Source organism: Bos taurus, chromosome 9 (genome assembly GCF_002263795.3).
Source record: "Bos taurus isolate L1 Dominette 01449 registration number 42190680 breed Hereford chromosome 9, ARS-UCD2.0, whole genome shotgun sequence".
In the NCBI taxonomy this organism is placed as follows: Eukaryota; Metazoa; Chordata; class Mammalia; order Artiodactyla; family Bovidae; genus Bos; species Bos taurus.
The window spans coordinates 52,823,900-52,846,838 of NC_037336.1; the positions used below are offsets into that span (position 1 = coordinate 52,823,900).

At 42.0% G+C, this 22,939-nt stretch overlaps 1 protein-coding gene across 1 annotated transcript in view; it reads right to left on the reverse strand.

The window, feature by feature from the left end:
* Positions 1-19,006, reverse strand: part of KLHL32 (kelch like family member 32) — a 221,017-nt gene extending 202,011 nt beyond the window's left edge. Inside the window, 2 exon segments of the mRNA XM_059889874.1 lie at positions 16,706-16,865; positions 18,487-19,006. The gene's annotated coding sequence lies outside the window, so the exon portion shown is untranslated.
* Between the last annotated feature and the right edge of the window lie 3,933 nt (positions 19,007-22,939).

Here is a 22,939-nt window from a genome sequence, read left to right on the forward strand (position 1 = left end):
AGTGTTGACTTTTCGGGGACTTCAGTTAAATTTAGTTTGCTATTGGAACATATGAATCATAAAAGCTGCACCTTTAAAATAAAAGAGTTTTCAGAAAAATTTATTTTTTGAAATTTCAACCTGGTAAGCAAACCTGTGAAAATTCGTTTGTAAAAGTACAAAGGAAAAAGCAACACCTGAGAAACTCTAATGAGCTACCAGTGACACTCTGAAGTAAATCCTGAGGTGTTAATTATCGCAGATTTCCAGGAGGCTTCTGGCCCTGTGCTGCTTTTGGTTGTGCATTTCATGTTTCTATTTTTGACTGTGCATTCCAGATCTTCTACTAAGCCTTCCATTCTCTGAATTCCTACAGTTTGTGCCTGTGTTAGGGATGCGTACATTAGGCCTAGATGACAGTTACACATGTTCTGTGGGTGCATCTTTCGTCTCCGCTGTTCTGTGAGTGTGTTCCGGACACAGACCACCTCTTACCCAGCTATCCTGAGAGAACCTAACAAAGTCTGCTGAATGAATAAGTAGACACTGTCTCAAGAGTAGGTATGAGCCTTGCTGCAAACTCTGGTGTGGGAGAAAATTAAGAGCTTAACCCTCTGTTTCCCACAACTCAATTTCCGTTCTACCCACTGAGAAGCTCTGCCTTCTTGGGGCTGCTCAGAGTTACGCTGTGGTTCCAGGATTTACACGGTGGCATCGTGACCTGGGCTGCCAGGTGCCTCTGGTCTCCAAGCCACCTCAGTACCTTAGCTGGACTGTCATTAAATCCAAATATCATTTTCAGTCCTTGACTTACTGGATATTGGTAGTATTCAAAGCAGATAAATGCTTTCTCCTTTTGAATCTTGCTACTTCCTTGGCTTCTATGATTCCATCCTCTTCTGGTTTTCCCTCTTCCTCTCTAGTTACACATTTTTCTTGCTCCACCCTCTCTACCTAATTATTACATGCTGCAGTTCTATGAGGTTCAGAGTTCAATGGTCTACTTTACCTCTAGGCAATTCCAACCCCGATTAAAAACTGTATCAGAGTTTTCTATGATAACCAAACATACAATAACCTCCTATTTGACATCTTCAGTTGAATACATTAAGACAGCTCAAATTTAATAATGCCAAAAGCACATGTAATTTCCTTCACCCATCCCACCCGCCCCCTACCTCTTCTAGAACCCCTTTCTTGATGAGTTTTACCAACATACACCCAACTGCACCACCATCCAGCTGTATGGATTAGTTTCACCACCATGCAAATGGTGCCTCCACCCACAGAGCTCTATGGAATAGCACCACCTCCAGAGACCCAGGACTCAGCAGGGTTCTCATTCTCAATATCCGATCCAGCACCAAGACCTGAAAAGTCTACCTTTCCACAGCCCTTAAATGGCCTTCTCTCTTCCTCACCACCTCCTTTCACAAGCTACTACAGTCCTCTCTGACCTGAACCAGAGCAACACAGTAACACCTTCCTATAGTGATACATGCTCTCCTCCAGTCAGAAGCCACTGTTAGCCTTCCAGGTGCTGTCACTCCTTGACTAAAACCCCTCCTCAGTGGCTTCCACCGTTTTTAGACTAAAGACCCAGGTGCGGTGGGTCCTGCACTCCCCATCCTCGAGCAGCACCTCCCTGCTCCCTCTCCCTGGCTCGCAGCATCCCACTGCACTCCACTGTCACTGCTTTCCCCCTTAACACTGCCCTGGGCCTCTGCACATGAATTTTTCTCTTTATCTTAAGCATTCTCCACCCTCTGGCTTTCACTTCACTATCTCGTCACATCCTTCAGACCCCCAACCCCACCTTCTCAGGGAAAGCCTCCTCACCACCACTTCAGAGCAGGTCAAAAGTTTTTTTACACTTTTCCCAACACCACGAGCCTCAGCATTTATTTCTATTGTGATTTTACCCTTATTTGTGAAATCGTCTGAGGAATGCCCCTCAATTCCACCAGAGTGTCAGCTCCAAGACGATGAAGCTATGATCTGTTTTCCTCACCACTGAATCAGCAGAACTTGGCACAGAGCCTGACATCGAACAGATGCCCCATAACTATGTGCCGAATGAGCATTCTTGATGGAACAGAATAATATTAATGAGAAAACTGGCGAAGCTTTCATAAGCAAAAACACCAGTGGCAGCATATTTAATAAGTGACAACAACACGGGATCTTTTATACTTTTCATCCTGAGAGTACTAGGGTCATACAAGCACAACCAGGTGTGGCCCAGGAATCACAGCTTTAGACCCCGAATACTGGAAAACAGAGGTGATAGTCAAAACACAATTGCTGACATTCTCATTACCCCCACACCCAGGGAGAGGTGATAATAGGAAGAAAGACTGCTCTCTCCAATAACAGGGGAGCAACCTTAGCTCCCAGGCCCTCCTGCCTCTGCTTAAGAATAATCATAGAAGTAGATCTACTGAGCGAAAATAAATTTACTGAGTGCTTACTTCCTTGCTGAACAAGGATAACATATATACATTATTGCATCTGATCCACATAATTATACCGCAGAGTAGGGATAACTGTCTCCAGAGCAGAAATGAGGATACTCAGGTTCAAAGAGATAAATAACTTTCCCAAGACCAAACAACTGGTAAAAGAATGAACCAGGTTTCCACGTACGAGCTGTCCGCCTCTAAAGCCATCCTGTGGATGCACCACCTCACCGCTGCTGATAGACAAAATACGAAAGGCAGCTACAAGCAGCCAGAGCCCCCCTTGCTGTGGATGAGGGAAGTGGCTGGGGACACTGTAGTCCAAAGACAGTTTTAATATCACCAGTCATCCCAAAGGGCCAGAACAGCTGAAATCAGTAAGAGCACGGAGAAGCTGGGGTGTACTTGAGAAGGCTGGATCCCAGAAGAAAAAGTCTCCACTGTGGACCCCAGTCCCACCCAGTACCCTCCAGCAGGGAACAACAATGAACACAGAACAGAGAAACAGAGCCAAGGACTGTTCCTGATGCTGGAGGGCCTCAGCCAGACACGCGTTGTTTTGTTTCCACTATGGAATTAATCCTGTAATTTCTCTTCACCACACTAGTGGCCCGAGAAACCCCTGATTAATTTTTTTTTTTTAAGTGCACATAAAGCAAGTCCGGAAGAGTTGTTTTGAGAATACTCAACGTAAGGAACTATAATAGAGAGAAATTACTGGATTCCTTTAAATAGCCAATTCCCAGAAGCTTTAAAGATTTTTGTTGTTGTTTTTATTAAATCACATGTTACTCGACAATGAGGCTTAGGAATCAGACAATTAGAGGTTGAAGAGAAATCAGTACCTCCTGAAAGCCTGTTTACTTACAAAATCTCAGAAAGGGATATGGTTCACACTGGGAAGAATTAGAAGGCAGGTGGGGAAATGCCTTTTGAGACTAATTTAGCCACACGTCTTAGAGAGTCGCAGGAGGTTTTTAGAAAAAAGAATGAGATAAAGAAAGCCAAGTTTCCAAAGATATCGATCTGACAGAGTCCACAGGAAGGGATGGAAGAAAAAAGAAAGCAGCGCAGAGACCAGTATGAAGCTATAGTGCTGAGGACCTGAATCAGAAAAGTGGCCCGAAGAACAGAGGGGAGAGGAGGGCACAGGAGCCGGCGGGAAGGAGAAACTGAGAGGCTTGGGGACTGCATACCGAGATGACAGCCTAGTTAGCCACAGATAAGATCAGACACACTTGAATAGGGTAATAATTGAATTTTACATAAACATCCACCTCCTCTAACCCACACTTTCTGAGCACTGGTGATACCAAGTCAGAGAAGCTGGAGATTCAAATGTCCAGAAAGCTACATTTATTGATAGAGATTAGAGGTTACCTAGGGCGGAGGGGGAGTGGAAATAACTCTGAAGGGGCACAAGGCAGCTTTGGGCGTTGATAGAAATGTTCTAGAAGTGGAGTGAGGTGACAGCTGCACAATTCTATACACATTGACTAAAAACTATTGAACTGTACACTTACAATCTGTAAATTAACCCTCCATAAATCTGGTCTTTAAAGTGATGAGAGCTGTGGAAAGGGGACAGTAATACAGGGTAAGGAGAACTGAGAATGAAGAGGGGGGTGAGGATGGTTTATATTTTCAGTAGGTGATGGCAGTGGGCCTCAGTGAGAAGGTGACATTTGAGCCAAGACCTGAAGGAGGTAAGGGAGGGTGTCTGGGGACAAGCAGGAAGAGGAGCAGTCCAGGCACAGGAAACCTGGGACGGTGTGTGCAGGTTCTAAAGAAGAAAAGGAGGCCAGCGAGACCAGGGCAGAAGTGGGCAGGAAACAGTAGAAGATGAAGAGAGGGGACAGGAGGGGAAAGATGGTGTGGACTGTGTTGCTTCCTGGGATGAAATCTATTGGAGGTTTGAGCAAAAGAGGAAGGTGATCTAACTCTGGTTTTAGAAGGATCACCCTGGCTGTGGTATTGGAAACAGTCTATAAGAGGCAAGGGTTTCCCAGGTGGCACTAGTGATAAAGACCTAGCCTGCCAATGCAGCACACACAGATATGGGGGTTTGATCCCTGGGTGGGAAAGATGTCTGGAGGAGGAGCCTGGCGGGCTACAGTCCATGGGGTCGCAAAGAGTTGGACACGACTGAGCAACTAACACTACTACAAGAGGCAAAGGAGACCCCCTGAGAATCTGTTACAGTAGTTTAAGCATCAGCTGGCGCTGACTGGGGCAATGGTGGGAGCAGGGATATGGTGAGAAACCGTCAGATTTTGGGTGCATTTTGAAGGTAAAACCAACAGAATCTCCTGACTGCCTAGATGTGAGTTGTTCGAGAAAGAAGTAAGGCTGACTCCACAAGGCTCTGCGCCTGAGTAAAGATGGGGAAGCTCTGGAGGAGGCAGGTTTGGAGGAAAAAAAACAAAAAAGCATGTACTGGGAAGTTTGCTACTAAAATATATATGCCAAGGGCAAAACACATAATTTTTGTAACTTTCTCTTAAAGGTCAATTTCATTACAGGGTTTCCTTCCAACATATTCATCAGTTGGGGTATTCTAGAGAATGAATTGGCCACGCAAAATTTAGAAATGTCTATTTAAAATCCTGATTCTTGGCCTTCTTTTTATCCTTAGGACTGTTGAACAGCTTATTTTCTTATAACTCCTTAATTATACTTCTAATCACATTAGACTTACCCTGCCTGGAAAGGTCCTGCTGTTGGTCCAAGTCAACCAACAAAAAAGAGCAGTGACACCAATGAGAGTCACTCATCCCTCAGTGATTCTTAATAGAGCTGTTGAGCTGAGAAAAGGCCCTATCAATGAAATCTGAGATATATTAATGAGCTTTAACTCCTATAAAAATATCAACTTTAGAGCAAAATCCATGAAGCATCACAAAGAAGTGCTGAAAATCAAGGTCAGTCTCTCCTGTAGTTATTTCTCCTTACAAGAAAGCTTCCCTAGTGGCCCAGATGATAAAGACTGTTCCTATAATGCAGGAGACCAGGGTCCCATCTACGGGTCGGGAAGATCCCCTGGAGAAGGGAATGGCAACCCACTCCAGTATTCTTGCCTGGAGAATCCCATAGACAGAGGAGCCTAACAGGCTCCAGTCTATGGGGTCACAAAAGTCAGACACAACTTAGCAACTAAACCACCAAACCACCAGAAGAAAGCCACCATAAGGAGATGAAAGTAGAAAACATTAAAGTCCTCGCTGCGGATTTAAATAACACCTACTTTCATTTCACGATGTAAAACACAAATTTTTCTTTCTTGCACCTCTAAATTTCTGTGTGTGTATTTGGTTCCCTCAATTTATTCTACACATTTGGCCACCGGACTTCTCCGTGTGATTATTATCATTAATAAATGAGTTAGAAATACACAGTAGACTCAGCAGCTGTGCCCAAGGCCATTACTTCCTCTAATTTGGCACAGATGGCCAAAAAGATACTTTTGGCAGAACAGCCGAGTGCTAACCACCTAATGAAGCTGCAGCCTTAAAAACCAATTGATGGTAAATACAATTGTATAGTTAACTTCGCCCTTATCTGTCTCTCCTGTCCTTGACACAAAAGGCAGAAGAAAGCATATACCCTAAATCCAATTTGGTAAAGCTCTAAACATGCCATTTCATCTCATTTTCCAGGGAGGAAAAGGTAACTCAACAAAACAATTCCAGTTTTAAAATGGTCATTCTTTAGGTCAAAAGACTATTTCTTCAACTCAAAAATAATCTTGCAAAAGAGATTAAGCTGGTTTGTACCTAACTCAATAACAGAGAAACCATCACAACAGTCATAATAATGATTAGAATGATCACAGACAAATAAATATAAGTATGATCTGCCCTTCTTTCATATACTCATATGCCTTAAAATGACTTCTCTTATATTTACAAATAGGCAACATCCTCACCATTCATAACTCTTCTCTCTTTTCTCTGATCAAAATCATGTATAATTTCATAAATGTCTCATAACAAGGCCTCCTTTTCTCCTTTTATATATGCTGGTGCTTAACAGTTGCATGTCTCCTCAAAATGCCTAATATTCAAGTATTTTGATGCTTTAAGATGATGATAATTAAGACAGTCATGAAATTTCCCTTAGACATAAAAAATCCACACACACAGTCACACTGTTTCAGCCAGTTTCTAAGAACATAATTTTAAATTTAAAAACCTATATTTAAAAAAAAAAAAAACCCTGAAAAATACCTTCTAAACTGTCCCTAAAACAAAGAGCAAACAACAATTCAAAATAATGGTTTCTCTGCTCCCAAAATCCTGATGTAAAGATCTACACTATTCTGCCACAGTTCACTACTTTTAATCAATGACTCATAGGATTTCATCCCCTGTGGAAATTGTATTCTCCATTTGGCTTATATAATGTCATGTAATCACTATCAATGCTCTAAATCTAAAAAGGTATAAAATAAAAAGCATCTCATTTCATCTTGTGCAGAAATGTCTGGTGTGATCCCTCAAAAGGGAAGAGTGTTAGTCACTTAGTCGTGTCCAACTCTTCGTGACCCCAAGGATTGAAGCCCCCCAGGCTCCTCTGCCCATGGGATTCTCCAGACGAGAATACAGTGGGTTGCCATTCCCTTTTTCAGGGGATCTTCCCAACCCAGGGATCAAACCCAGGTCTCAAAAATCTGTCTGCAATGCAGCAGACCCAGGTTTGATCCCTGGATTGGGAAGATCCCCTGGAGAAGGGAATGGCAACCCACTCCAGTATTTATGCCTGGAGAAGCCCATGGACAGAAGAGCCTGGCGGGCTACAGTCCATGCAGTCACGAAGGGTAGGACAGGACTAAGCGACTAAACACACACAAAGAAATGTCCATTTTTAAACCAATCAAACTACTTCATTGTTGGGTAATATTACAATGAGGATATTTACAAAGATGTTCTCTGTAATAATTCACCTGATTTAGTTGTACACAAATCTGAGTTTGCTGCTAAGTCACTTCAGTCGTGTCCGACTCTGTGCGACCCCATAGACGGCAGCCTACCAGGCTCCCCCGTCCCTGGGATTCTCCAGGCAAGAACACTGGAGTGGGTTGCCATTTCCTTCTCCAATGCATGAAAGTGAAAAGTCAAAGTGAAGTCACTCAGTCGTGTCCAACTCTAGCAACCCCATGGACTGCAGCCTTCCAGGCTCCTCTGTCCATGGGATTTTCCAGGCAAAAGTACTGCAGTGGGGTGCCATTGCCTTCTCCGAAATCTGAGTTTAAAATCCTAAATTCTGTTTCAGCAGTGGAGATATTAATCACACAAAACCACTCTCATCCAGGGCACTTGTTTAGTAAAGCACTGCCTGCAACGTTTAAATGCCAATTGAGTATCCAGAGAGCATTGTGACTCAGGACTTATTTGCTGTGTTATTTTTTGTTAAATGTGAATGAAAAGAAAACCGAGGCCCAGATCCAGGGGGCCCGGTGGGTCCTTGGGAGCCAGGAACAGGAGCACAGTGTGACCAGGTCCCTGTGCTTTTGACCTGCAGCTCTGGGATTAGGCCCACCATGAGAATCACTCAGGAAAGGTGTCCTAATACACTGAGCCTAAGCAACCAACATAGCTTACAATACAAAAAAATATAGAGATTCCAGGAATCTGTATTTTTAAAACAACTTCAGGTCCTTCTGAGGATCAGCCTCGTTGCAACATTAGGGCTGGACTTACTTGCAGAACAGTGATCAAGTATGATTTTCTAAAGCAAGGTTCCAGAACAACCAAACAAGCCAATAATACAGCTCTTTTTTTTTTTTATAAACAGAGCTTTTAAAAAACATATCCAATTTTGTTCTCATGATTCTATTATCCCAGTTTATAAAGAAGGAGACTCGGGCACCGAGCTCCCCTGGCAGAGCTGGAAACAAGAACACTCTGACTCCGAGGGCCTCTGCCCTCCTGATCCACCTCACTATGCCTCACCTCATGTACGGAAATATGATCAGTGAAGGATTTTCGTTCTGCCCTGGGACCCAAGCAACCACAGGTAAAAGCAGCCTCAAGAAGAGGCCTTGTCAATACTGGCACTGCCCTCAGAAAGCCTGGGAGCTGGCCTGGGAGGGAAATATGGCTGATTCTTGTGAGATTCTCTTTCCTGGCTAAGATACTGATATGTGCTTTGCCACCATTTAGAAAGGCCAACCATGAGGTTCCAGATAAGAAGAGAAGAGAACTAAAAGAGTTCTTGAGTCAGTGATATCTGGGCTTCTTAAATATCTTGGTCCTCATTGGTTACTGTCCAACCCTCTTAATGGGCTCATTTAATGCTGAGATACAAGAGGTCCTCTTTCATCCTTGCCTCTGTCTCTTCATCAATCAACACATAAATACACAAAAGGAACAGTATACCAATAGCTGCAGATTGAGGCACTGCAAGTTTGCACATGAGCAAAGAATGACAGCAACAAAATTCTGAAGCAATCACAGAATATTGATATTTTCCAAAATGGGGTCAACATAGAGGAAGTAGAAGAACTCTAAGAATACAGTGCCTGAAAAGAAGAACACAGTAAGCAAGGCACATATTGAGGAGATCTGGGAATTTCATGCCCCATTAGGTCCAAGGGCAAAGTATGTCCTCATTTACAAAAGCAATACATACCACTGATGCTACTATGTAGCTGAACCATGTACTGACTCCTCTTGTCCCAATTCCATGCTTACCAGACATTCAGCCACAAAGAGAGATGGTGCTGGTCAAAGAGTTCCACCCACATCTACAAACCCCTTGGCAGTTACATGCATTAAAAATATTCCATTTTAAAGCAATTAATAATATGCAATGACTATAATTTACAGACTTCTGGAGAGCAATATTGATAGAACAACATGAAACAGAAATCAGAAGTTGACAACTCTGTGAAATATAACAAGTTAAGTAAATTTTAACCATAAAACCCTATGGATGACACATTCACAAATTATAGAGTTTCAGTAAAAAGTGAAGTTAAATGCTGTGTAGAAAGGCCTAAGGACTGTGCATGAGTTTCTCAAATGATATTTGGTCAATTGGGAAGCCCTATCTCTAGATGCTATGAAATACCTTCAGGAAATGATAAACAGCTTTGACCTAAAGCTAAAGACGATAAGCTGTGCCCAAATTAAATCAGACTGTAGTTAATGTTTCCATAGAAGGAAAAACCAAAACTTTCATTCCATAATTCTTTAGGCTCTGTATTCTTTAAAAAAAAAAATCAGCCATATCAGCTCAAAGATATCAGTCTGAGAAAGACTAGTGAATCTTTGCTGTTGAGGGGTTACTGGGTTATATCTACACTACTGCCTATCACAAAAACAGCATCTTTTTTTTTTTTAAGTCTCTTTCAGGGAATGTCAGACAGAACAGATGAGGATGCAAGTCAATGAGAGATTCTATCAAAATAAATCTCTTCCATTTGGATATCTACCTCAATTATGAACATGAATCTCTAAAATAATAACCACAGCTGTCACTTGGGAAGTGGTTGAGAATATGCTCATATTTAAAGGCTCTTTTTCCTTAGCAGTATGATTTTAGAACTTTGTTAGTATCTGAATTGGATGCAAACACAAGATCTGGTACTGATATCATCTTGGCTACCATATTTTTCATCCTGGAATTCACACCTCACTGTAATTAATATCTACTACATACTGAATCTTTTTAAAAATTTTACTATATTCTCTTCTGGCTTCTTAGAGAGTAAAGAAATAGGTAAAGGATATTCTGTCTTTGACAAACGATCACAAATTCAGCATGAACAAATTCCCTAAGCCCTTATTTTAGGTATCTAAATTGATGCTACTTACTATTAAATATATATTTGAATTATTAAATTGCAACACATTTAAAGAAACACCGAAATAAATACATACACATATACATGCATATATGTATGAGTTTCTTAAATGTGCATGTTTCTCAAATGACACATGTAGCACAAGAAACAGTCTTCTCTGTAAATGAAATGCTCTATAATTCACTGTATAATAAAAACAGAACTTAGCTTGGTATTTTGTTGTTCAGTCGCTAAGTCATAACTGACTCTTTGCGACCCCATGGACTGCAGCACACCAGGCTTCCCTGCCACTGACTATCTCCCAAAGTTTGCTCCAATTCATGTCCACTGAATCCATGGGGTGTATAGTTTCCTAAAATTACTGCTCATGCTACCATTCTATAAATATTTTTTGTTATTAATACTACAAAAGTCACCAGTATGGTAGGCTGCCAGTAGCCCCCACTGCTTCCTGAGTTACCTCAGGCCTGTGAGCTGGGGGATAACCTCGAAAGAATTCAGGACACACTAACCTCATCTGTGCTTCTAGGTTGTCAGAGAATCTAACGATATCCAAAAAAAGAGGAAGATCACTCTGCCATTTGTGAAGATGAGGACTTGCTTGGCAGGGGCAAGGGAGAGGGGACAAAAAATGGTACAGAGGAAAAAGGAAAAAAAAAAAAGATTTAACTTTTAGAAAGTATTCTCTTCAGGAAGACTTTAATCCTATCTGACTTGAAAGTGAATTTGAGGAGTTTTTTTCTTTGAGCCTGGGGAGCTCTTGACCTTTTCATAAAATTTACATAATTCAGCATGAAGGGAAACCCCAGGTTGAATAGAAAGATGTTGGCAGCAAGAACTTGACCTCACAGAAATGGTAAGAGGTCTGTACCCACCAGATACTAGGTGCTGCTTTTACTAATCCACAGGGGACACAAGAGGCAGCTTTGTGCTTCCACAGAGGGGGTCCCCTGAAGAGATCCTAAAATAAAGTCCCAGCGAGTTGCCTCTGTGGGGAAAACTGACGCTCCCTCTTTTTCCCTGTGGCTTCAGGAACAGTGGAAAAGAGAGGGGAGGCTTGCCAAAGCCTCTGACAGACATAACCCCAACACCTAAGCAGTCCACTGCTCAAACTCTCTTAAGGCTGATGGACCAGATTAAGACATTTTATATACTGTGAAAGTCACTCAGCAGTGTCTAACTCTTTGCAACCCCATGGACTATAGTCCATGGAATTCTCCAGGCCAGAATACTGGAGTGGGTAGCCTATTTCTTCTCCAGCGGATCTTCCCAACTCAGGAATCGAACCAAGGTCTCCTGCATTGCAGACAGATTCTTTACCAACTGAGCTATCAGGGAAGCCTTTTATATACTAACAGAATATAAAATTTAAGTGAATTCTACCCTCGTGTTGAGGAAAGAAAAGGTAGGCAGCGAAGGGGAGGCAAAGGGAAGGAATTAGTGAGTACTGAGATTTTATTATGCACCAGGCATTGTGCTAGATGTTTACTACACATATCTTATTTAGTCTCAGAATAGTCCGGTCATCAGCATAATAGAGTTCCCATTTTACAGATGAGGAAAATGAGATTGAGGGGAGATAGATATGTAGCTCGATCCCAGAGCCAGTACCAAGATCACAGAGCCAAGAAGTGTCAGGTTGACCATTTGAATCCAGGCTCCAAGGCTGTGTCACGCTACTTTGTACAGACAATGCACAAGAACTGGAAGAACTAAAATTTATAAATAATAAGATTTCTAAATAATGATTTACAATGAGGCACCAGAACTCACGTCATAAAAACAATTGCAAAATGCCTCCTCCACTGCTCTTGGCATCTGTCCCATTAGCAGTGACTGTGTTCCCACTGAAGCAATCATCCGGGATGGGACTACTTACTCGAACAATATCCTGTAAGCCAGACAGGCTGTGCTGGGGAGTAGAGGGATTATAGGAAAGTCCTGCTTCTAAGTAACTGGAACTAGCTCATCTGGCATAGAAAGCAGAATATATTATACCTCAAATAAACATGTAGGAGTAAGTCAAGAGTCGATGAAAACTGCCAAAGATTTTCCTTCTTCATTTAAAAATCATCTTATCAGTCAGTAATTCCAACCCTGCAAAACGTCGTTAGGCGAATTCACAGCTTTCCACGCTTTCACCATATGCAGAACTAATCTGACTCCAAGTCAGGTTTGCAAAACTGTTATTTTTTTATACATAGTTCTTTTTAAAATCTTACCGAGATTTACAGCACCATATGTCTAAATCAAGTTAAGCTAAATGCATTAATGCATCACAATGTGCATATGAAACAAGACAAAAGAAAGACAAAGAGAGCTGAGTGCTTCTTCTACCTCCTAGGTAAAGATCTTGGCAAGTAGGGTATGAGCATGAAGGACCCCATCAGAAGGACAGAACCAGGAAATACATGAACAAAATTAATTTCAACTATTAATTCCCAATAAGAGGGTGTTCTGGGATAAATTCTCAAGTTCTACTCTCCAAACTGGAAGAAATTCTCAGATAACACAAATCAGATATAGAAGGAGGGAAGCAGGTGTAATGCACTGCCTGACACAGAGACAGAACCAGGTCTGTCTCCACTGTCACCAAAAGCTCCATTTAATAAGAGGGAAGGGGATTCTCCTGGTGCCAAGGTAGGGGATGTGGGTTTGGTCCCTGGTCCCAGAAGATATCACATGCCACGGTGCAGCTAAGCTGGTGTGTGCCACAACTACTGAGTCAGCACTCTACTGAAGCCTGAAAGAAGGGCTCCTAACACCACCTGTTCATAATATTTTCCATTACTTGCCAAATATATCTGTGAAGAGCAAATCATCACATTGGCTTATATTGTACTTGACTGGAATTAAAATCCCTCCAAATTCAAAGTGAACTCCTGACAAGCCAAATGTCCTCAGCGCTAGACTCTAGCTGCTATGTCATGTTTTCTCTTTGATTTCACCCTGTTACTTTGTGCCCATCATTCTAACAGGAGTTCTCCCACCCAGTCATTCCAGATCTAGTACTTGAATTCGAATCTAACTTTCCCTTGTCACATTTTTTTTCATACTTCAGTCAAGTAACAAAAAGTTGAACCAAGCAGGATCAAGAACAGAGTACATTTATCTGTCACTAAAGGCTTCTCTCTGAGTGTGAGTACAGATTTCCAAACAGCTAACACACCATACATTTCTCCTCACTTTTCTCCTCACTTATCCCACAGATATGAAATGAGACTTCATAAAAGATGTACCTAACATTAAAATCTCTATTTGCAAGAGTCTTTCTAATCTTTAAGCCTATGATGTTTATATTGATATTTACACTAATAAATGCCTTTTCTCATCTAATTTTCACAATCTCTTTCCCATTTTTAAAAATTCAAATATTTGTTCATTCTAATTTCATTCATATAAAATATCTATAACTTTGCCAACAAAGGTCCATCTAGTCAAAGCTATGTTTTTTCCAGTAGTCATGTATGGATGTGAGAATTGGACCATAAAGAAGGCTGAGCATCAAAGAATTGATGCTTTTGAACTGTGGTGTTGGAGAAGACTCTTGAAGAGTTCCGTGGACTGCAAGAAGATCAAACCAGTCAATTCTAAAGGAAATCAGCCCTGAATATTCATTGGAAGGACTGATGCTGAAGATGAAGCTCCAATACTTTGGCCATCCGATGCAAAGAGATGACTCATTAGAAAAGACCCTGATGCTGGGAAAGATTGAAGGCAGGAAGGGAAGGGGATGACAGAGGACAAGACGGTTGGATGGCATCACTGACTCAATGGACATGAGTTTGAGCAAGCTCTGGGAGATGATGAAGGACAGGGAAGCCTGGCGTGCTGCAGTCCATGAGGTTACAAAGAGCTGGACATGACTGACTGACTGAACAACAAAATATTTATAAATGTTCCTTTCCATAGAAAAGTGATAATATGAGAGGAAATTATGTGCCAGATGTTGGATGTTAAGAATGCAGGAAATTATGTGCCAGATGTTGGATGTTAAGAATGCAGACACACCATTGTAGTTAACCAGTATTTGCCATGTACCAGACTCTGTATAGAGATCATGATACTTGGTTCATCCTTTGCCTTAGGTTCACTCTTTTTGAACAATCAGTACTATACTCTCTGGATTCTCTCTATGTCTACAACTACCCTCTTGGTCTTATTCACCGACTCGATTTCCCCCACACCCTCTCTATATCCCCAGTTCTTCTTGCTGCATTCCATTTGGAGACAATATCTCTGCCTACATCTTGCATCATCCCTTCAGCTACAATGATGAGCTCATCAATATCAAACATCATGTACATTATCCTCTCAATGCACAATTCCAAATGACTGTCTGGCAGAACCTTCCATCTTTCGACAGCTAAAGGGATCTTCATTTACTATAATCAGACCCACAAAGCCATCAAGGTCTGGCACTAATTCTTCTACACAGGACTTACCTGACCTCCAGAATCAGAAGTTTTAAGATTTTTCTCGTATCTGTGTTTCTGTGGAATTCTGTATCTCTGTCATAGCATTTAACACACAACTGCCTCAGAACCAACATTATGTGCATATCTATAACACCCATCAGGAAACTGGCAGAGAAGTGAGGGTGTCAAGTGAGGAGTGTTGTTGAGGTTTAGGGTTTTCTTTCATTGGTCCAATTTAACTTCAAATAATCTTGTTCAATGGTCAAACAGAAATAACATGCTCATTTTATAGGGATGTTATGAAGACAACATGGAAAGCAGTTTGCATGTAGAAGGGGCTGGAAAAGTAAAAGCTTCCAGGAACAATATGCTTGTTTGCTTTGAATCTTTATCTCCCAGCCAGGACTTTGTTTTATTAGTACTGACTAATATCTGCCTGACTCTTTACTCCATGTGCAACACACTTTCAAGAACTGAAAACTGAAATTCACTTATTTATCACTAAAGCCTCCTTCAAGAGAGTAATTTTAGAATGACAGAACTATCAGAAGCTACTGTCCAAATGCTGGCTTTTTCTTTTTTAATGAGACCTTATTTGGATCCACAAAAGAAATGATGGAAATAAAATACCACTCCTTTCTGACCACCAGGTCTGCCTTGATGAAGTCTACGGACATCTCTGTAATTTTGGTAGACATATGAGAAAGTGGCAGCCTCTCAAAAATACTGGCTTCATTATAAGATTAATTAAGGAGTAAACAGCATTTTCTCTGCCAGGGTCCTAAAATCAAATGTCTCTTTGAGTTTCCATTTACATTTGTTCCTTTGGAATCTTGCAATATTTTGTGGTAGGTTTTAGCTAACTAGTAACGTAAATCCTTCAGAGAAGGCAATGGCACCCCACTCCAGTACTCTTGCCTGGCAAATCACACGGACGGAGGAGTCTGGTGGGCTGCAGTCCGTGGGGTCGCTAGAGTCGGACACGACTGAGCGACTTCACTTTGACTTTTCACTTTCATGTATTGGAGAAGGAAATGGCAACCCACTCCAGTGTTCTTGCTTGGAGAATCCCAGGGACAGGGAAGCCTGGTGGGCTGCCGTCTATGGGGTCGCACAGAGTCGGACACGACTGAAGTGACTTACCAGCAGCAACGTAAATCCTTAAAAGGAACTTTTCACTGAAAGGTTCAGGATGCTCTTTTTTTCTGTTCAAGTTTTCATTCTACCTCTTCCTACAACAACAAGTAACCAACCGACTTGTTCTGTATGCAGAATAAATTAAATTAGGAGCATGAAACATTTTAAACTATAAATGATTTTGTTTCACCAGATTCAAAAATTCTTCCTCCGGAGCACTGCATGCTCTTTCACTTTCTCTGAGGTATAAGAAAGAGACCAAGGAATCCTCAGAAACAAACTTGGACCTGTTTATTGGATGTTGAGCAATTTTGCTAGAGATTTTAGTATCAAAATCAAGAAACTCTTAATCACTCTCATAATAATGGATGTATTTGTTTACAGTATTCTATTATAGAAAAACAGTTTTAAATTGAATGAGACTTCAGTAGTTATGGACAGCAAACCAGTAGGCTCCAGACCACTTGTGGCCCAGATATATTTTTAAAGCAGTCCTTACAGTTTTTTAAATTAAGTGTTAGTCACTCAGTCGTGTCCGACTTTTTGCAACCAGGCTCCTCTGTCCCTGAAGTTCTCCAGGCAAGAATACTGGAGTGAGTTGCCATTTCCTTATCCAGGGGATCTTCCCAACCCAGGAATCCAACCCAGGTCTCCTGCATTACAGGCAGATTCTTTACTGTCTAAGCCACCAGGGAAGCCCTTTTAAATTAAAGATACTTCAAAAAAAAAAAAAAAAAAAGCTGGAAGTTACTTTTTTTCTTGAAAAAACAAGAACGTTTTAGAGCCAGGGTGGCAACCAGCAACAGGCCAGTAAGAGCTGCCCCATTTAGAGGGGCACATAAGGTTCCAGAGGTCACAGTCCACACCCCCCTCACCCACGTGCCCCCTCCTTGGCCTTACCTTACCTGTTAGACACCTGCACACACTGGACAAGCAGAGCACAGAATTTTCTTAAAGGCAAAGAGCCTGGATCCAAAAAGGGCTTTCCCATTCACTAGCTCTGTGACCTTCAGCAAGCTCTGAGTCTAGGTCCCTCAGCTTTAAATCGAAGATAATTCCGTGACCCTACAAGGTTGTCATGGGGATTAAAATAGAAATGCACAAAAATACTCTGTAATCTGGAATTGTAAAATGTTTGTCATCATTATTCATTTCTTACTCCCTGTCAGTTGCACAAATCCCCTCTACCCACCTCAGTTATTACTGCTTTCCTTCTTTCTCTTATTATTACACTGTATGACACAGCTTAAAATCTAAATAAAAATAATCTGATGCATTTCCTGGCCTCATTTAATTGGAGAGAGAAAAGATGAACAAATATCAAAGGAAAACAAAATGAACTGTTGAATGCCAGTGGTTATTTCTGTTTGTAATGAAGGCATGAAATTAGTGCAGAGTTTAACTACTGTACTGCTGATCTCTCCGAGTGCTGTGTTATAAGTTCACATTAGGCTCCTGAGACCTCAAGGTAAAACTCACAGCCCAGTTATTAGGGGTTCCTGTGAGACAAACCTCTTCACTGGGCCTCACGCAGTGCTCCAGGAAAGGATCCAGTCCATCACGAAAAAACCCAAAAGTATCTTCAAAGCTTTTCTGGGCTTCTTTCCTCTCTACATGTTAATATAAGCTCTAAAACCTTAGAATCTGGTGTATTAAGCCAGGGCACACATTTTATATCTATATCTATACATACAGATGTATGTCAGAAGCCAATAAGAGGAGATATATGTATACACATAGCTGATGCACTTTGCTGTGTAGCAGAAACAACACTGCAAAGCAACTATACTCCAACAAAAAAGGCTACTGCTAATCACCAAAAGAAAAATAATAAGAGACTTGAAAGAAAACAGAATCTTCTCAGAAAAAGGGCAGAGGAGCAGAAAACTGTACTTAAAGAGTAATACCATAAATACAGAAATGTTAGCAAAGATGTATGTTATGAACGCTATCTCCCTACATTAAGAATTCACATACGCATTCCTGTTCTGGTCATTTTACGACAGAAGATCATCCTTGTGTGAGGAATCACAATTAATTCATTTACTGCTTTTTAATGTTAAGACAATCACACAATCACGCTTGAGTGAACTGCAACATATAATGGGAGAAGGGATTCTAATTGGAATCAGCTTTCTTTATAAGATGGGAGTAATTTATGATTTAAGACACAATCCGCTGAAAAATCACTCTGACGAATCCTTTTTAAAGCACTTCATACAGGGCAATTACCGCTTTTCTTGAAGTTGAATGAACCCTTCGCTTGAATACAGATTAACGAGTGTCAAATTACCACATGGTCCTCAGTGTACGTTTTGTTTTTTGAAAAAAATCAAAGTAAATAACAGCATTATTTAAGAAACCAGTTCTTTCAACAGACGCCCCAAGACTGATGTTTAAGCAAGTCTCCTTGGCAACCAAGGAGCCAAGTACATCTTGGGCCAGGAGGAAGGGGAAAAGGGACAGCAACTCTAAGGGGTGGGTAGAATAAGTAACCGGGAGTAGTAACTGCTCCCGCTAGACGACGCTGCTAGAAGCTGCACGGGCTGCAAAGCCCCTGAAATTTCAACTCTGATCTCGCCCCCACTGGCTCACAAGCAGACTCCCACCCTCTCCCACCGGTTTGAAGAACCAACTCCGAACAGGTAACGAGGAGAGAGGGTGAGCTGTCTGCGGGGTTACGTACCCGAGGCGGCAGCGCAGGCACCTGGCTCTCGTTGATACACAATGGTCGTACTTCGCCCCACGATGCCCGATGCCGAGGTTAAGAGAAACCGCAGTAGCTTCTCTCTGCCGGTTTGGGGATGCAGTTGTGAAGAACGAGCGCGTTAGCGTGTGTGTGCGCGTATGTGTATCCGTGAACGTGTGTGCGAGCGTGTGTATGTGTGTCTGCGCGCTCCCCGACTCTCCCGCAGGGAAACGGTGTTTCCTAGTAAATAAAAGCAGCAGCCAGCCCTACGGGTGGCGCGTCCGGCTAGCTCTGCGCTAGGCGACAGCGTCAGGTTGGGAACGCACCCCCGCGGACCCGCGCGGCTCAGACTGCGAAGCTGCTCCTCCCCCTCGCGCCTCCGGCGAGTCAGCGCGCACGCTCGCCCCGCCCCCCGGCGAGCACGCGCGCCCCACCCCCAGCATCCCGAGGCGCGCAAGCCGCGCACCCCCGTCCCCTGCTTAAGGAGAGCCAGCGCGCGCCCGCTCTCTCCGGAAGTCTACCTCCCCTGTGCTGCACCTTTCTTGCTTTTTGGCACCTGCGCTGCCCACTGCTGGGTCGCTTGGACCGCCTGCCGTTTCAGCAGCGTTGCCTCCTGCGACGACCGAGACACCGGGAGCCAGCCTGCCTGCTCCCAGACTGCCTCCCAGGGCTAGAGAGCGACCTACCGGAGCAAATGGCCGTGACCCCAACTTGCAGTAGCCGCGAGCTCTGGTCCTCTGCTTCCCTCCCCCCGACCCAACTAACTTGTAAAGTTCAAATTTCCCCTTTTCCTAGTGGCCGCTTTGCAGGACCTATATCTCGGCCTTCCTTAGAATAATACACTTTATGGTACTGTTGAAAAGGGCTTTCAAGTAACCTTAAGAAATGACAGGGGATCCCAGGGTTGGATGGAAGCCTATTTGGTTGCAGCTAACCCAGCATCAAACCTGTAAACAGACAGCATCCCCAGAATACCACCATTAACTTCTGCGGCCTGGCCCACTCTGGTGTCACTTGTGGGTGATTCATGTCATTTTTGTATAAAACATGCTTAGAAGCAAAGTGAATGATTTTGATAGGTAAAATATTATGTGTTACACTTTGGAATTGAAAAAATTTTATCCAGTATGGAGTTACACAGCCAGTTAACAGTGAAATGGGTGCTTCCCAGGAGGTGCTAGTGGTAAAGAACCCGTTTGCCAATACAGGAGATGTCAGAAACACAGGTTTGACCTGTGGGTTGGGAAGATACCCTGGAGGAGAGCATGGCATCCCACTCCAGTATTCTTGCTTGGAGAATCCCCACAGAGGAGCGACTGAAGCGACTTAACCATGCGTGCATGTAACAGTGAAATGAAACTCTAAATTGAAGTAAACTGTGTTTTGTAGAAGATCAGGATTTAACTTTTAGGAAGATGGAATTTCACAGTTGAGTCTCTTCGCTTGCAGGTTCTTCCACTGTTGGGCTAGGAAACAGTGCCCTGATCTATTTGAGGTGTCCCTAACATTCTCATTAGTCTCAATCGTTCAGCAATTTTTTTTTGCTCAATCCACACTGACTCCCTTGTAGCCTCTCTGGCCATTCAGTGCTTCATTGCATTGGTCTTGAAATTTGGACTTTAGATCCTCAGTCCTACTTGTCTAGCAGTCCTGGACACCAAGATGGGCAGAGGGAGAAGAATGACAGACTGGTTACAAACGTTAGGTGCAGTGTCATTTTCTAGAATTTTTCATAAGCAGTTTTACATTTTCCATTAAGTCTTATTTTATACCAGAAGTTCAAATGTCGAACCACACTTGAACCTAAATTCTGACAATGACTTAGTGTCAATAAATACAACACTCCCTTAACATTAATAAAGTATTTTGAAGGTGCTTAAAATTTAAACTCATCTATAGCATAATGATTAGATTATCTGTTTGTTTATAGAATTGTTCAGTCACTAGGTTGCTAAGTCGTGTCTGACTCTTTGTAACCCTATGGACTGAAGCCTGCCAGGCTTCCCTGTCCTTCACTGGAATAAATAGAAGCTATTTATTAAAAAAAAAAATAGAAAAGCAAAGACTATAACTGTATTTACAGAGAAAAAATATGTCACCAACTCACCACCTGTGCGACTATAGAAGGGTTTCTTACTGCTCAAGCCTAGTCTGTCTTGTTCATCATTGTATTCCTATAAGCTAGCAGAATGCCTGTCATATATTGGGGGCTCAGTTAATATTGTTGATGCATAGATATTGAAGTTTAAAGAAGAAAATTTATATTGTCTATTAAAATGTTTAGTTCAGAGAGGGCAATTTTCTCCTAAATGCCTCCTTTAGACTGATTTAAAGTACAGTTTTTTAATTTAAGATGTATTTTATTTCTCTGAAATAAGACTTGGCATTTTGTTAAACAGCCGTAAAAACTCAATCCAAGTGTGTTTTCTAATATACTCTGTTACCAGAACAAATAGATTTTAGGTACTGTTTCTCCCTTGGGCACCGATTGCAGCCATGAAATTAAAAGACGCTTACTCCTTGGAAGGAAAGTTATGACCAACCTAGACAGCATATTAAAAAGCAGAGACATTACTTTGCCAACAAAGGTCCGTCTAGTCAAGGCTATGGTTTTTCCAGTGGTCATGTATGGATGTGAGAGTTGGACTATAAATAAAGCTGAGCGCCAAAGAATTGATGCTTTTGAACTGTGGTGTTGGAGAAGACTCTTGAGAGCCCCTTAGACTGCAAGGAGATCCAACCAGTCCATCCTAAAGGAGATCAGTCCTGGGTGTTCAGTGGAAGGACTGATGTTGAAGCTGAAACTCCAATACTTTGGCCACCTGATGCGAAGAACTGACTCATTTGAAAAGACCCTGATGCTGGGAAAGATTGAGGGCAGGAGGAGAAGGGGACGACAGAGGATGAGATAGTTGGATGGCATCACCAACTCAATGGACATGAGTTTGGGTGGACTCTGGAAGTTGGTGATGGACAGGGAGGCCTGGTGTGCTGAGGTTCATGGGGTCACAAAGAGTTGGACATGATTGAGCAACTGAACTGGACTGAACTGAACTGAACATATGGTAGTTCTCTTTGTTAAGAAAATAGTTTAAAACAATGCTTCACAAAAGCTATGCAAAAAAAAATTTTGAGCTCTTAAAATGTATTTCACAGAATGATCAGTGTAGGGCTTCAACTGTCAATAATTAGATGTTTTCCCTGTTTCAGTCTAGTGATATAAGACATAAGTTTCCACTCCAGAACAAACACCTGTCATGGTTGCCTTGTCCCATAGCGAATGAGGAGCTCAGTGTCATTCTTAATGCCTCTGTCATGGTTTTCTGTCATAAGCCAGTAGTGACATGAAGGAGTTGCTGAGCCAAATTTCTAATTATTCTTCCAAGGGAAACAGATCATTATAAATTATGCCTAAACCAAAATTGATTTTTTCTTGGCTGATACTCTGTAGTTCTCAAGTGGAAAATACAAAATAACTAGCTTAACAAAACACCTCAATTTATTCAGTTACCTTTTGGGTACATTTTGTAGCTAATTCATTCTACTTATTGGGAGCTGCTGCTGCTGCTAAGTCGCTTCAGTTGTGTCTGACTCTGTGCGACCCCATAGACAGCAGCCCACCAGGCTCCCCCGTCCCTGGGATTCTCCAGGTAAGAACACTGGAGTGGGTTGCCATTTCCTTCTCCAATGCCTGAAAGTGAAAAGTGAAAGTGAAGTCGCTCAGTCATGTCCGGCTCTTAGCGACTCCATGGACTGCAGCCCACCAGCCTCCTCCGTCCATGGGATTTGCCAGGCAAGAGTACTGGAGTGGGGTGCCATTGCCTTCTCCGTATTGGGAGCTAGTGTCACTCAAAACTAATAATACCATGGGAAAATCTTTTACCATTAATATTTTTGATATTTATATTCTCTGCCACATTATCTGGTACCAAACACTGTTATTTATGTTGTTTTTAGCCTAATTCAGTATAATCAAGTAGACACATAATGGATGCTTAGAAAATATTTACTGTTCTGAACACAAAATAGTCCTTGCCCACAAGACAGAATATTCTAAGTGCTCTACTAAATAAGTACAAACAAAATACAAAAGGGGTTCTTAGTCATCATTAGGGGAGGCAACTTCTAAAATAAATTGAATTTTTTCCATGTATCGGATTAACAAAGATGTAAAAAGATTATAATATCCAGTGTTAGAAAATGGGTAAATAAGAACGTGAATGCACATGGATACAAACACTTTGGATGACAACTTGCCTGTATTTACATTTTTTTAATGCACATTCCTCTTGTTAGAGCAATTCTACTTGTAGGAATGTATCCTGGGGTTACTGTTGGTTTGCAAACTCCCCTCATACATGGAGGGCAAGGAGAGACTGCAAAAAGAGGCAGACCACTCCAGATTGGGAGGTGGCTGGTTTAATAAACAAGGGAACTTACACAGGAGTAG